This window comes from Phyllobates terribilis, unplaced genomic scaffold (assembly GCF_046119375.1).
Source record: "Phyllobates terribilis strain yellow unplaced genomic scaffold, ASM4611937v1 Scaffold_540__1_contigs__length_1147954, whole genome shotgun sequence".
Lineage (NCBI taxonomy): Eukaryota > Metazoa > Chordata > Amphibia > Anura > Dendrobatidae > Phyllobates > Phyllobates terribilis.
In genome coordinates this window covers 666,012-680,730 of record NW_027363300.1, presented here as the reverse complement: position 1 = coordinate 680,730, position 14,719 = coordinate 666,012, and the positions used below count along the sequence as shown (strand labels likewise).

At 49.2% G+C, this 14,719-nt stretch overlaps 7 non-coding genes and 1 pseudogene across 7 annotated transcripts; all 8 read right to left on the bottom strand.

The window, feature by feature from the left end:
• Positions 1-786: 786 nt before the first annotated feature.
• LOC141232825 (U2 spliceosomal RNA) lies at positions 787-977 on the bottom strand. Its single transcript, XR_012299002.1, has one exon. It is a non-coding gene; the product is annotated as a U2 spliceosomal RNA (small nuclear RNA).
• A 1,115-nt stretch (positions 978-2,092) lies between these two features.
• Positions 2,093-2,283, bottom strand: LOC141232824 (U2 spliceosomal RNA). The gene has a single exon (XR_012299001.1). It is a non-coding gene; the product is annotated as a U2 spliceosomal RNA (small nuclear RNA).
• Positions 2,284-3,398: 1,115 nt separating this feature from the next.
• LOC141232822 (U2 spliceosomal RNA) lies at positions 3,399-3,589 on the bottom strand. The gene has a single exon (XR_012298999.1). It is a non-coding gene; the product is annotated as a U2 spliceosomal RNA (small nuclear RNA).
• Positions 3,590-4,704: 1,115 nt separating this feature from the next.
• LOC141232443 (U2 spliceosomal RNA) lies at positions 4,705-4,895 on the bottom strand. Its single transcript, XR_012298694.1, has one exon. It is a non-coding gene; the product is annotated as a U2 spliceosomal RNA (small nuclear RNA).
• A 1,115-nt stretch (positions 4,896-6,010) lies between these two features.
• Positions 6,011-6,201, bottom strand: LOC141232821 (U2 spliceosomal RNA). Its single transcript, XR_012298998.1, has one exon. It is a non-coding gene; the product is annotated as a U2 spliceosomal RNA (small nuclear RNA).
• Positions 6,202-7,316: 1,115 nt separating this feature from the next.
• On the bottom strand, positions 7,317-7,514 carry LOC141232511 (U2 spliceosomal RNA). Its single transcript, XR_012298756.1, has one exon. It is a non-coding gene; the product is annotated as a U2 spliceosomal RNA (small nuclear RNA).
• Positions 7,515-13,066: 5,552 nt separating this feature from the next.
• LOC141232569 (U2 spliceosomal RNA) lies at positions 13,067-13,156 on the bottom strand (annotated as a pseudogene).
• Positions 13,157-14,271: 1,115 nt separating this feature from the next.
• On the bottom strand, positions 14,272-14,462 carry LOC141232547 (U2 spliceosomal RNA). The gene has a single exon (XR_012298780.1). It is a non-coding gene; the product is annotated as a U2 spliceosomal RNA (small nuclear RNA).
• Between the last annotated feature and the right edge of the window lie 257 nt (positions 14,463-14,719).

Genomic DNA, 14,719 nt, shown 5'->3' with positions numbered 1-14,719 from the left:
GCTGCTGCTGCTGGCTGTCCAGCAGCAGACTGAAGGTGGCTGCTGCTGTGCACAGGTATATAAAGGCTCAGAGCCTATTATGACACGCGCAGCCAGCGTTCCATTGCCACATTCCATCTACTGCAGGCAGGATACCTGGCTGGCTGAAAGTCGCTGAGAAGCTCACAGAGACCGCCATAAGCAACAGTTTAACAGAATGCCACAGACTAATCAACCAAACTTTTTGGGTTGGGTTCTCTTTTATAGTCTGCAGGCATTAAATGAAAGAAGTCAGTGTTCCAGCAGAAGGAGACAACGTTTCAGAAAAGGCATTGTAGCAAACCAAAAAAGAAATTTTAAGCGCAGCAGAGTAACCAGCGCACATACCTGTTAGCTCAGGTGAGTTTAAAAGGCTGCTGTTGATAACAAGGGCATTTGCTAAATAGATGGTGTGTGTGCAACAATATACTGAAAGGTCAATTATATTGTGCAGCTTATCTCACCACCTGTAGTTATTTAGGTGAAAGCTCCAAAATGCTTGCCTAATATGTCTGTTTATCCAAAAGGAAGTAAAAAGGGAGAGCTAGAAAGATAGCATTGCATCACATTACATGACAATGCAATGCACAGTTGCTGAAGTTGAACCAAAATGAGCTTGTAATCTGGCTTCTGCAACTTTGAACATGAAAAATCCAATGAGGAGAAGAAAAGCAAAGCCAAAGAGTCCATCCCCAAATCCGACAAACAAGCAAAATGAACAAAAAACATTGAATTCAATTCTTTCTGATTTTAGAAACTGCATTAAAGAAGGGGTGCACCGGTCCTGGAGATACTGCAATACCAGGTCAATGCGTGGAGTGGACAGAGCAAGCTCTTTTTCCATCTCCCTGTTCTAAAAATCCATTTAATATATGGTCCCCAGATAGGGGACGTATCAGATATTAAACTGATAAGAACAGATACTACACTTGATCTTAGCCAAAAGGCCGAGAAGCGATAACCAGAATTGGTTTCAAACTACGGAGCCACCCAAGGATCCTGAAAAGTCCATTTGTGGAGATGAGCTCCTGGACTCCCGTTAAGAAGACATGTTGTCAACCTCTAGATCCCTTACATGCCTGCACTTTTCGGCTTGCTGCTGCTGCAATCCACGCGTTTTAGATCTGCATAACTCCACCTCTTTAAACACAGCACCTTCACCCCCTGCTGTTCCCACCCGCCTCAACACCGTTGGAAGGGAGGAGAACCAATTAAGGCGGGGGGTGGGGTGGAACGAGCAGCTGTCTACCCTTAGCAGGAGGGCTCCTGATTACATACCTCTCCTGCTGCTGCTGCTGCTGGCTGTCCAGCAGCAGACTGAAGGTGGCTGCTGCTGTGCACAGGTATATAAAGGCTCAGAGCCTATTATGACACGCGCAGCCAGCGTTCCATTGCCACATTCCATCTACTGCAGGCAGGATACCTGGCTGGCTGAATGTCGCTGAGAAGCTCACAGAGACCGCCATAAGCAACAGTTTAACAGAATGTCACAGACTAATCAACCAAACTTTTTGGGTTGGGTTCTCTTTTATAGTCTGCAGGCATTAAATGAAAGAAGTCAGTGTTCCAGCAGAAGGAGACAACGTTTCAGAAAAGGCATTGTAGCAAACCAAAAAAGAAATTTTAAGCGCAGCAGAGTAACCAGCGCACATACCTGTTAGCTCAGGTGAGTTTAAAAGGCTGCTGTTGATAACAAGGGCATTTGCTAAATAGATGGTGTGTGTGCAACAATATACTGAAAGGTCAATTATATTGTGCAGCTTATCTCACCACCTGTAGTTATTTAGGTGAAAGCTCCAAAATGCTTGCCTAATATGTCTGTTTATCCAAAAGGAAGTAAAAAGGGAGAGCTAGAAAGATAGCATTGCATCACATTACATGGCAATGCAATGCACAGTTGCTGAAGTTGAACCAAAATGAGCTTGTAATCTGGCTTCTGCAACTTTGAACATGAAAAATCCAATGAGGAGAAGAAAAGCAAAGCCAAAGAGTCCATCCCAAAATCCGACAAACAAGCAAAATGAACAAAAAACATTGAATTCAATTCTTTCTGATTTTAGAAACTGCATTAAAGAAGGGGTGCACCGGTCCTGGAGATACTGCAATACCAGGTCAATGCGTGGAGTGGACAGAGCAAGCTCTTTTTCCATCTCCCTGTTCTAAAAATCCATTTAATATATGGTCCCCAGATAGGGGACGTATCAGATATTAAACTGATAAGAACAGATACTACACTTGATCTTAGCCAAAAGGCCGAGAAGCGATAACCAGAATTGGTTTCAAACTACGGAGCCACCCAAGGATCCTGAAAAGTCCATTTGTGGAGATGAGCTCCTGGACTCCCGTTAAGAAGACATGTTGTCAACCTCTAGATCCCTTACATGCCTGCACTTTTCGGCTTGCTGCTGCTGCAATCCACGCGTTTTAGATCTGCATAACTCCACCTCTTTAAACACAGCACCTTCACCCCCTGCTGTTCCCACCCGCCTCAACACCGTTGGAAGGGAGGAGAACCAATTAAGGCGGGGGGTGGGGTGGAACGAGCAGCTGTCTACCCTTAGCAGGAGGGCTCCTGATTACATACCTCTCCTGCTGCTGCTGCTGCTGGCTGTCCAGCAGCAGACTGAAGGTGGCTGCTGCTGTGCACAGGTATATAAAGGCTCAGAGCCTATTATGACACGCGCAGCCAGCGTTCCATTGCCACATTCCATCTACTGCAGGCAGGGTACCTGGCTGGCTGAATGTCGCTGAGAAGCTCACAGAGACCGCCATAAGCAACAGTTTAACAGAATGCCACAGACTAATCAACCAAACTTTTTGGGTTGGGTTCTCTTTTATAGTCTGCAGGCATTAAATGAAAGAAGTCAGTGTTCCAGCAGAAGGAGACAACGTTTCAGAAAAGGCATTGTAGCAAACCAAAAAAGAAATTTTAAGCGCAGCAGAGTAACCAGCGCACATACCTGTTAGCTCAGGTGAGTTTAAAAGGCTGCTGTTGATAACAAGGGCATTTGCTAAATAGATGGTGTGTGTGCAACAATATACTGAAAGGTCAATTATATTGTGCAGCTTATCTCACCACCTGTAGTTATTTAGGTGAAAGCTCCAAAATGCTTGCCTAATATGTCTGTTTATCCAAAAGGAAGTAAAAAGGGAGAGCTAGAAAGATAGCATTGCATCACATTACATGGCAATGCAATGCACAGTTGCTGAAGTTGAACCAAAATGAGCTTGTAATCTGGCTTCTGCAACTTTGAACATGAAAAATCCAATGAGGAGAAGAAAAGCAAAGCCAAAGAGTCCATCCCCAAATCCGACAAACAAGCAAAATGAACAAAAAACATTGAATTCAATTCTTTCTGATTTTAGAAACTGCATTAAAGAAGGGGTGCACCGGTCCTGGAGATACTGCAATACCAGGTCAATGCGTGGAGTGGACAGAGCAAGCTCTTTTTCCATCTCCCTGTTCTAAAAATCCATTTAATATATGGTCCCCAGATAGGGGACGTATCAGATATTAAACTGATAAGAACAGATACTACACTTGATCTTAGCCAAAAGGCCGAGAAGCGATAACCAGAATTGGTTTCAAACTACGGAGCCACCCAAGGATCCTGAAAAGTCCATTTGTGGAGATGAGCTCCTGGACTCCCGTTAAGAAGACATGTTGTCAACCTCTAGATCCCTTACATGCCTGCACTTTTCGGCTTGCTGCTGCTGCAATCCACGCGTTTTAGATCTGCATAACTCCACCTCTTTAAACACAGCACCTTCACCCCCTGCTGTTCCCACCCGCCTCAACACCGTTGGAAGGGAGGAGAACCAATTAAGGCGGGGGGTGGGGTGGAACGAGCAGCTGTCTACCCTTAGCAGGAGGGCTCCTGATTACATACCTCTCCTGCTGCTGCTGCTGCTGGCTGTCCAGCAGCAGACTGAAGGTGGCTGCTGCTGTGCACAGGTATATAAAGGCTCAGAGCCTATTATGACACGCGCAGCCAGCGTTCCATTGCCACATTCCATCTACTGCAGGCAGGATACCTGGCTGGCTGAATGTCGCTGAGAAGCTCACAGAGACCGCCATAAGCAACAGTTTAACAGAATGCCACAGACTAATCAACCAAACTTTTTGGGTTGGGTTCTCTTTTATAGTCTGCAGGCATTAAATGAAAGAAGTCAGTGTTCCAGCAGAAGGAGACAACGTTTCAGAAAAGGCATTGTAGCAAACCAAAAAAGAAATTTTAAGCGCAGCAGAGTAACCAGCGCACATACCTGTTAGCTCAGGTGAGTTTAAAAGGCTGCTGTTGATAACAAGGGCATTTGCTAAATAGATGGTGTGTGTGCAACAATATACTGAAAGGTCAATTATATTGTGCAGCTTATCTCACCACCTGTAGGTTTTTAGGTGAAAGCTCCAAAATGCTTGCCTAATATGTCTGTTTATCCAAAAGGAAGTAAAAAGGGAGAGCTAGAAAGTTAGCATTGCATCACATTACATGGCAATGCAATGCACAGTTGCTGAAGTTGAACCAAAATGAGCTTGTAATCTGGCTTCTGCAACTTTGAACATGAAAAATCCAATGAGGAGAAGAAAAGCAAAGCCAAAGAGTCCATCCCCAAATCCGACAAACAAGCAAAATGAACAAAAAACATTGAATTCAATTCTTTCTGATTTTAGAAACTGCATTAAAGAAGGGGTGCACCGGTCCTGGAGATACTGCAATACCAGGTCAATGCGTGGAGTGGACAGAGTAAGCTCTTTTTCCATCTCCCTGTTCTAAAAATCCATTTAATATATGGTCCCCAGATAGGGGACGTATCAGATATTAAACTGATAAGAACAGATACTACACTTGATCTTAGCCAAAAGGCCGAGAAGCGATAACCAGAATTGGTTTCAAACTACGGAGCCACCCAAGGATCCTGAAAAGTCCATTTGTGGAGATGAGCTCCTGGACTCCCGTTAAGAAGACATGTTGTCAACCTCTAGATCCCTTACATGCCTGCACTTTTCGGCTTGCTGCTGCTGCAATCCACGCGTTTTAGATCTGCATAACTCCACCTCTTTAAACACAGCACCTTCACCCCCTGCTGTTCCCACCCGCCTCAACACCGTTGGAAGGGAGGAGAACCAATTAAGGCGGGGGGTGGGGTGGAACGAGCAGCTGTCTACCCTTAGCAGGAGGGCTCCTGATTACATACCTCTCCTGCTGCTGCTGCTGCTGGCTGTCCAGCAGCAGACTGAAGGTGGCTGCTGCTGTGCACAGGTATATAAAGGCTCAGAGCCTATTATGACACGCGCAGCCAGCGTTCCATTGCCACATTCCATCTACTGCAGGCAGGGTACCTGGCTGGCTGAATGTCGCTGAGAAGCTCACAGAGACCGCCATAAGCAACAGTTTAACAGAATGCCACAGACTAATCAACCAAACTTTTTGGGTTGGGTTCTCTTTTATAGTCTGCAGGCATTAAATGAAAGAAGTCAGTGTTCCAGCAGAAGGAGACAACGTTTCAGAAAAGGCATTGTAGCAAACCAAAAAAGAAATTTTAAGCGCAGCAGAGTAACCAGCGCACATACCTGTTAGCTCAGGTGAGTTTAAAAGGCTGCTGTTGATAACAAGGGCATTTGCTAAATAGATGGTGTGTGTGCAACAATATACTGAAAGGTCAATTATATTGTGCAGCTTATCTCACCACCTGTAGTTATTTAGGTGAAAGCTCCAAAATGCTTGCCTAATATGTCTGTTTATCCAAAAGGAAGTAAAAAGGGAGAGCTAGAAAGATAGCATTGCATCACATTACATGGCAATGCAATGCACAGTTGCTGAAGTTGAACCAAAATGAGCTTGTAATCTGGCTTCTGCAACTTTGAACATGAAAAATCCAATGAGGAGAAGAAAAGCAAAGCCAAAGAGTCCATCCCCAAATCCGACAAACAAGCAAAATGAACAAAAAACATTGAATTCAATTCTTTCTGATTTTAGAAACTGCATTAAAGAAGGGGTGCACCGGTCCTGGAGATACTGCAATACCAGGTCAATGCGTGGAGTGGACAGAGCAAGCTCTTTTTCCATCTCCCTGTTCTAAAAATCCATTTAATATATGGTCCCCAGATAGGGGACGTATCAGATATTAAACTGATAAGAACAGATACTACACTTGATCTTAGCCAAAAGGCCGAGAAGCGATAACCAGAATTGGTTTCAAACTACGGAGCCACCCAAGGATCCTGAAAAGTCCATTTGTGGAGATGAGCTCCTGGACTCCCGTTAAGAAGACATGTTGTCAACCTCTAGATCCCTTACATGCCTGCACTTTTCGGCTTGCTGCTGCTGCAATCCACGCGTTTTAGATCTGCATAACTCCACCTCTTTAAACACAGCACCTTCACCCCCTGCTGTTCCCACCCGCCTCAACACCGTTGGAAGGGAGGAGAACCAATTAAGGCGGGGGGTGGGGTGGAACGAGCAGCTGTCTACCCTTAGCAGGAGGGCTCCTGATTACATACCTCTCCTGCTGCTGCTGCTGCTGGCTGTCCAGCAGCAGACTGAAGGTGGCTGCTGCTGTGCACAGGTATATAAAGGCTCAGAGCCTATTATGACACGCGCAGCCAGCGTTCCATTGCCACATTCCATCTACTGCAGGCAGGGTACCTGGCTGGCTGAATGTCGCTGAGAAGCTCACAGAGACCGCCATAAGCAACAGTTTAACAGAATGCCACAGACTAATCAACCAAACTTTTTGGGTTGGGTTCTCTTTTATAGTCTGCAGGCATTAAATGAAAGAAGTCAGTGTTCCAGCAGAAGGAGACAACGTTTCAGAAAAGGCATTGTAGCAAACCAAAAAAGAAATTTTAAGCGCAGCAGAGTAACCAGCGCACATACCTGTTAGCTCAGGTGAGTTTAAAAGGCTGCTGTTGATAACAAGGGCATTTGCTAAATAGATGGTGTGTGTGCAACAATATACTGAAAGGTCAATTATATTGTGCAGCTTATCTCACCACCTGTAGTTATTTAGGTGAAAGCTCCAAAATGCTTGCCTAATATGTCTGTTTATCCAAAAGGAAGTAAAAAGGGAGAGCTAGAAAGATAGCATTGCATCACATTACATGGCAATGCAATGCACAGTTGCTGAAGTTGAACCAAAATGAGCTTGTAATCTGGCTTCTGCAACTTTGAACATGAAAAATCCAATGAGGAGAAGAAAAGCAAAGCCAAAGAGTCCATCCCCAAATCCGACAAACAAGCAAAATGAACAAAAAACATTGAATTCAATTCTTTCTGATTTTAGAAACTGCATTAAAGAAGGGGTGCTCCGGTCCTGGAGATACTGCAATACCAGGTCAATGCGTGGAGTGGACAGAGCAAGCTCTTTTTCCATCTCCCTGTTCTAAAAATCCATTTAATATATGGTCCCCAGATAGGGGACGTATCAGATATTAAACTGATAAGAACAGATTTTTTTTTTTGATTGAATATATCTTTTATTAGCACAAAAAATAAGTTAACAGACAGTGTACAGTGCCGCAGCCCAGTACACACAGAATTCTACATCATATTTACATAGCATGAGGATACGACGCACTAACTAGACACATCACACCCCTATGCTACACAAAACACTCAATCTGAAAGAAAAAGCATGTCAATCAATACAGTACGACGAACCGTGATAAGGGATGGGGATTGGGAAAAAGGGGATGGGGAGGGGAAAATCACAGGCCCGAAGCTTTATTGAAAGACAAGACACATAAGGGGAGAGGGGGAGGAGGGGTTTAGTCCTCGTCCTCGTCCTCCGGACCGTCCATGATGGAATAGTCTCTGAGCAGGCTGTGGATCAGCCTGCGGCAGTCCTGGATGGACATCCTCTCCCTCCTCAAGATGAGCCGGTTCCTGGCGACCCAAACGGCATCCTTGAAGCAGTTCATAAGGCGCCAAGCCTCCTGGATGGCTCCGACGGTATGAACCCCAGGGAAGAGTCCGTAAAGCACAGAATGGTGCGATAGGCTCGCCCTGGGGACAGAGTTCCTCAGGTCGTCCTCAAGTGCAGTCAATAGGCGCTGTGCAAATCCGCAGTCCCAAAAAGTGTGCAAAGATGTTTCCTCCACGAAGGGGCACCTTGGGCAGTACCGGGTCTTGCACAGGTTCCGGGCATGCATGAATGACCGGACGGGCAGTCCGCCCTGAATCGCCATCCACGACAAGTCCTTGTGCCCGTTGGTCAGCCTGTCAGACGACACATTTGTCCACACAGTCTCCAGCGTGTCCTGGTGAAGTCCTGTGATGTTCTCCACGTCATCCTTGGCTCTGATTATCTTGTGGATAGTTTTGGGCTTCCACAAGTCGGGCTTGAGTCCCTCCAGTTGATGCTCCCCCACAAATCGAACGACGTCTCCGTAGAACCATGGCGTCGTCCAGTTGTAGGGGAAGGAGCTGTCCCACTTGTCAAAGCCGAGTCGCCTCCAAAGAGAAAGCAGGAAGAAGCGAGACATGGACCTGCCCGCGGAGCCATTCTTGACTTGCAAAGTCCGGCGGACACAATCACACACAAAAGAGGATCGCAGGAGGGTGGGGATATCTGGAACGCCCTTCCCACCCTTGCGAGGCTCCTTGTACATGACGGCCCGCCTGACTCTGTCCATCTTGGATCCCCAGACAAAGTGAAACACTGTCCTGGTAATGGCCCTGCACACAGTGACGTGTGGGGGCCAGGCCTGCGCCGTGTACTGCAAGACGGGCAGGACCTCATTACGCAGGACGAGTGCCTTACCCTCACAAGTGAGGTGTCTGAGGCTCCAGAGTCCGATCCGTTGCTTCACCTTGGCCAAGCGTTCTTGCCAGGACTTGAGGGCCGCTCCTTCCTTCCCGAACCAGACTCCCAGCACCTTGAGGAAATCCGGTTGAATGTTGAAGGGGAAGGGGGCGGAGGAGGCCGGCTGCCAATCCCCAAAGAGCATGGCTTCCGACTTCCTGCAGTTGACTTTGGCCCCTGAAGCCCGGCCGAACCTCTCACACGTCTGGACGAGGGCGTCGACTGAACCACGATCAGCGCAGAAGACGGTGACGTCGTCCATGTAGAGCGAGCACTTGACCTCGTGTCGTCCCGGACCCGGTGCGGTGATCCCTCTGATCTCTCCATTCTGCCGGATAGCCTCTGCGAAGAGTTCTATAACACAAACAAAAAGAAGAGGTGATAGAGGGCAGCCTTGTCTGACCCCAGAGAGGACAGGGAAGGGGTCAGTCTTCCAGCCGTTCACCAACACCGAGCTGTGGATATCAAAATACATCAGACGGACATACGAACAAAACATGTTACCCAAACCTAACCGGTGCAGAGCTCGGCCCATGAACTCGTGGGAAACCCGGTCGAAGGCCTTCTCCTGATCCAAGGAGACCAGGGCCGCGTGTGCGCGGCGGACCTTGATGTACTCGACCGTGTCCCGCACGAGAGCGAGGCTGTCTGCGATGCGACGTCCAGGGATGCCGCAGGTCTGGTCCGGGTGGATGATCCGTCCGATGACCGTCTTAAGTCGTGTCGCCATCGTCTTGGCCAGGATCTTGTAGTCCACGTTGAGCAGAGTGATGGGACGCCAATTCCTCAGGTCGCACCTCTCTCCCTTCCGCTTGTACAGGATCGTGACCATTCCTTCCCTCAAAGATGGAGGCATTCTACCCTCCACCACCATCTCCTCGTACAGGTCCAACAGGTCCGGACAGATGAGGTCTCCCAGCGCTACATAGAGCTCCGCTGGAAGACCATCACTGCCCGGGGTCCTGCCGGTCCTAAAGGATTTAGCGGCAGAGAGCAATTCGCCCACCATCAGAGGTTTGTCCAAGGCTGCCGTGCCTGCAGGATCAAGATGGTTAGTGATACCTGACAGGAACTTATCAGCAGCGTCGGGGTCGGTAGTCTTGTGGGAGTAGAGTTCGCTGTAGAAGTCGCTGACGACCCTCATCACGTCCTCCTTCCCACGTCGCATGTTTCCGCTCTCGTCTCGCAGCTCGTTCAGGGGCGTGTGACCGGCATGAAGTTTCCTGAAAAAGAATGAGTTACATTTCTCACCCTTCTCCAGATTCTCCACTTTGGAACGGAAGATGATTCGCTTGGACTCCTCCTCAAAGTGCCTTTTCAGGCTCTTCTTGGTCTCCTCCAGCTCCTCCCTCACGTCCCAGCCGCAGTGAAGAAGGTCCTGCAGCGACCGCAGCTCGCGCTGCAGCCCTCTGAAGTCCCTCCTCTTCTCACACGCCTGTTGTCGACCCTTGGCCTGAAAGAAACAGCGAAACTCAAGTTTAACATATTCCCACCAATCAGAGACTGTTTGGAAGCTACCCTTGTAGGACTGCCACATTGCGTAGGCTGCTCTCAGCTCCTCCACGACTTCATCCTGAGCCAGCAGAGCACAATTCAGCTTCCAGGAGCCGGGGCCGGACGGAAAACCGTCGCCGAGGACACCTTGTAAGTGAATGGCTCTGTGGTCGGAGAAGAAGCAGGAGACCATCGAGTGCCTACTCTGCCTGACTGCCCGAGAGGTGAACACAAAGTCAATCCTGGAGCGGAGTGAGCCATCGGGTCGGCTCCACGAATAGTTCGTGGAGCCTCTCCCCATGGAGCCCACCACGTCCTGAAGAGAGGCCTCGGTTACCATCTCGATGAGCAGCTTGGACGTGATGTCCAACTTGGCAGATGTGCCAGAACTACGACCGTCCTCCTCGATGGGGCAGTTGAAATCCCCGGCCATCACTAAGGTCCTGGTGGTGGCAAGCTGAAGCCGCAGGGTCTGGAAAAGCTCCAAACGCTCATTCTTCAGTGGGGACGCATACACGTTGATGAACCTGACAGGTTCTCCCGCCCAGTTGCCATCTACAACAAGAGCCCTGCCGCAGATGAGCTCCTGGACGGACTCAAGCGTGAATGCGCCCCCCCTGATCAGAATTGCGACCCCCGCAGACTTGCAGTCACCCCCACCGGACCAGTAGGATGGACCGTGGGACCACTCCCTGGCCAGATGTTTGAAGGACCTAGAGGAGGGAAGGGAACATTCCTGCAACATATAAACATCACACAACTGGGAAGTAAGGAAGGCATAAATAGTCTGACGTCTGAACTTGTCCTTGATGCTCCTGACATTAATGGAAAATAAGTTAATATTAGCCATCATGTAGGGAAAAAAGAAAAAGTTAGCGCAGGCAATACACCTTAGTTACCACTCCGGTCGGGTGGTCCCTCGTCGGTGTTGACTGCTGGTGACGGGATCACCAGCAGGCCCTCTTCCTCCATCTGGTCAAGCAGCGCGGCCTCGATCTCGGCGACCACCAGTTCCTCCTCTTCTGGCTCGGCCACCAGGGTCTCAACCATGTGCTCCATCTCTTCTGGCTCAGGGAGGGTATCCTCCTTTTCGCCTACGAAATCCAGAATCTTCTTTTTGGAGGATTCAGTAGCAGGGCTGTCCTCCACCTTCCTCTTTCCCCGGGTTGGAACTGGGGAGACAAGAAGGGGAAAATCCTCCTCGGAATAGATAGCGGCGGGTGGAGGAAAGGTTAATTCCACCGCTACCATGGTCTGGGGAGGGAGAGTGGCTGCCGGGGCAGGGGAAAGGACACCTGCTGAGGAGTAGGGGAAGGAGGAAGAGGAAGTGGAATCCTCAGCAGGGGTGGCCGGGGTGGGGGGGGATTGGACGGGGGTGGCAGGGGGAGGGATCGAGAGAGGGGTGACAGAACTCTTACCCTCCTTTGACTTTTTCTTCTGCTTCGGAGCTGCTGGGACCGTCGCTGGGGCTTTGGCCACCGACTCCTTGACCGCTTTGGCCTTGGTCGTCTCGGCCTTGGCCGCTGGGGCCTTGGTCGTCGCGTCCTTGACCTTCACAGGCCTGGTCGTCGGGGCCTTGTCCTCCGTAGCTGGGGTCGTCGCAACCACCGATGCCCAGGATCTCTCACGCCTGGGGCAATCCTTGTACAGATGAGCCGCCAGCCCACACAGGTTGCAGGACGTCTTCTTCGGGCAGTCCTTCGAGCTGTGTCCCGTCACTCGACAAATCCTGCAGGCATCCTCCTTGCAGTCCTTCATCTCGTGGCCGTTCTTGCCGCATCTCCTGCAGTTCCGCGGCATGTCCGGGTAATAGATGAGGCCGTAGGAGTTGCCCAGGGAGACTGTCGGGGGCAGGTGCCGAAGTCCGTCTGAGTACGCCAGGTCCCTGTGAAGTCTAACGGTCACCGCCCACTTACCTGTCCAGAAGCCGAGTCCATTCAGGATGTGAGAGGGTTCCTTCACAACCAAACAGAAGCGTCTCAGGAAGGTACAGATGTCTTGGCCTGGGGTGTGCGGGTTGCGCATGGAGACCGTGATCCTCCTTTCATCCCTCTGGATAGGGCAGCTACCTGTAAAGGCAGAGAAAGAATTATCCGGTCCTCTTGCGCTTACCATTTCCCAGAACCTCCTGCAGGTGTTCACAGTGGCGAAGGTGACGAAGAAGATCCCCGTCAAGAAGGTCTGGATGCTGAGGGTGTCCGACCTGGAGAAGCCTCGATCCAGCAGCATCTTCTGGCAGAACACGTCCGAGGACATGTCCGGCACCCTCCCATCCACTTCCTTCAGCTTCAGGGCCACCGTCTGCCGCATCCATGGCTCCAGGGCTGGAGCTTCGTGGCGGGGCTTCTGGGGTCCCTTCTGCTGGCCAGTCGTGGAGGCAGAGTCCTTGGGGTCAGAATCGGCTCCTGGCTGGGCCCTCCTGGCTGTCCCCAGCTCCAGGCTCTTCTTTTCGGCCTTCCTCGCAGCGCTTGCCATGGCTTTCCTCCTGCAGTTACTTCTTGGAGCTGGATCTGGAACTCTTCCCGGAATGGGTGGAGCTATGCAGATTCTTCTCCCGTCGTGTTCTGGACAAATTCCCTGAAAGGTCTTTGTCTCGATGATTTTCTTCCTCGAAGATTCCACAGGACAGCCCGATTCTTCTCCGAGTCTTCGTCTTCTTCTGGATTCTTTAGAGCTTCTTCCTCCCACCGATATCCGCCTTCGTTCTCCGATGTCAGCTGGGCTCCGAAGCTCTTCTCCTTCCGAGTTCGATCGCTCTCGTCAAGTGTAAATCGTAGCTCTTGTGTTCTTAAAAGAACAGATACTACACTTGATCTTAGCCAAAAGGCCGAGAAGCGATAACCAGAATTGGTTTCAAACTACGGAGCCACCCAAGGATCCTGAAAAGTCCATTTGTGGAGATGAGCTCCTGGACTCCCGTTAAGAAGACATGTTGTCAACCTCTAGATCCCTTACATGCCTGCACTTTTCGGCTTGCTGCTGCTGCAATCCACGCGTTTTAGATCTGCATAACTCCACCTCTTTAAACACAGCACCTTCACCCCCTGCTGTTCCCACCCGCCTCAACACCGTTGGAAGGGAGGAGAACCAATTAAGGCGGGGGGTGGGGTGGAACGAGCAGCTGTCTACCCTTAGCAGGAGGGCTCCTGATTACATACCTCTCCTGCTGCTGCTGCTGCTGGCTGTCCAGCAGCAGACTGAAGGTGGCTGCTGCTGTGCACAGGTATATAAAGGCTCAGAGCCTATTATGACACGCGCAGCCAGCGTTCCATTGCCACATTCCATCTACTGCAGGCAGGATACCTGGCTGGCTGAATGTTGCTGAGAAGCTCACAGAGACCGCCATAAGCAACAGTTTAACAGAATGCCACAGACTAATCAACCAAACTTTTTGGGTTGGGTTCTCTTTTATAGTCTGCAGGCATTAAATGAAAGAAGTCAGTGTTCCAGCAGAAGGAGACAACGTTTCAGAAAAGGCATTGTAGCAAACCAAAAAAGAAATTTTAAGCGCAGCAGAGTAACCAGCGCACATACCTGTTAGCTCAGGTGAGTTTAAAAGGCTGCTGTTGATAACAAGGGCATTTGCTAAATAGATGGTGTGTGTGCAACAATATACTGAAAGGTCAATTATATTGTGCAGCTTATCTCACCACCTGTAGTTATTTAGGTGAAAGCTCCAAAATGCTTGCCTAATATGTCTGTTTATCCAAAAGGAAGTAAAAAGGGAGAGCTAGAAAGATAGCATTGCATCACATTACATGGCAATGCAATGCACAGTTGCTGAAGTTGAACCAAAATGAGCTTGTAATCTGGCTTCTGCAACTTTGAACATGAAAAATCCAATGAGGAGAAGAAAAGCAAAGCCAAAGAGTCCATCCCCAAATCCGACAAACAAGCAAAATGAACAAAAAACATTGAATTCAATTCTTTCTGATTTTAGAAACTGCATTAAAGAAGGGGTGCACCGGTCCTGGAGATACTGCAATACCAGGTCAATGCGTGGAGTGGGCAGAGCAAGCTCTTTTTCCATCTCCCTGTTCTAAAAATCCATTTAATATATGGTCCCCAGATAGGGGACGTATCAGATATTAAACTGATAAGAACAGATACTACACTTGATCTTAGCCAAAAGGCCGAGAAGCGATAACCAGAATTGGTTTCACACTACGGAGCCACCCAAGGATCCTGAAAAGTCCATTTGTGGAGATGAGCTCCTGGACTCCCGTTAAGAAGACATGTTGTCAACCTCTAGATCCCTTACATGCCTGCACTTTTCGGCTTGCTGCTGCTGCAATCCACGCATTTTAGATCTGCATAACTCCACCTCTTTAAACACAGCACCTTAACCCCCTGCTGTTCCCACCCGCCTCAACACCGTTGGAAGGGAGGAGAACCAATTAAG